The sequence below is a fragment of the Penaeus monodon genome, chromosome 27 (assembly GCF_015228065.2).
Source record: "Penaeus monodon isolate SGIC_2016 chromosome 27, NSTDA_Pmon_1, whole genome shotgun sequence".
NCBI lineage: Eukaryota > Metazoa > Arthropoda > Malacostraca > Decapoda > Penaeidae > Penaeus > Penaeus monodon.
In genome coordinates this window covers 2448851-2449145 of record NC_051412.1, presented here as the reverse complement: position 1 = coordinate 2449145, position 295 = coordinate 2448851, and the positions used below count along the sequence as shown (strand labels likewise).

The 295-nt window shown below is 43.7% G+C and overlaps 1 protein-coding gene across 1 annotated transcript in view; it reads left to right on the top strand.

Annotated features, from left to right (window-relative positions):
• Positions 1 to 295, top strand: part of LOC119590537 (ankyrin repeat, SAM and basic leucine zipper domain-containing protein 1-like) — a gene marked incomplete at its 5' end in the record, with an annotated part of 16903 nt that overhangs the window by 10891 nt on the left and 5717 nt on the right.

Here is a 295-nt window from a genome sequence, read left to right as displayed (position 1 = left end):
TGCACCCCTGAAATATTCAAGCTATTATACACATCTTGAAATACAATCTTAGAACAGCATCAGCAAAAGTGAAGAGAGAAACACTAAAGATAAGAATCAATTGAGAACGTGCATAATAAGCGTGTGACTGTGCCGAGGAGAGTGCGAGGGTCACGTCTGCTCTCGTTGCCACGTGCCGCTTGGCCTCCTTCCAAGGCAGATCAGCTGACAGACTGGTGGGGGAGAGTGTAGGGCGTTTGTGTTTTTCTTCAACCTTTTGTTTTTTGCGTTATTTGATATTGTATTTCAGTATCGT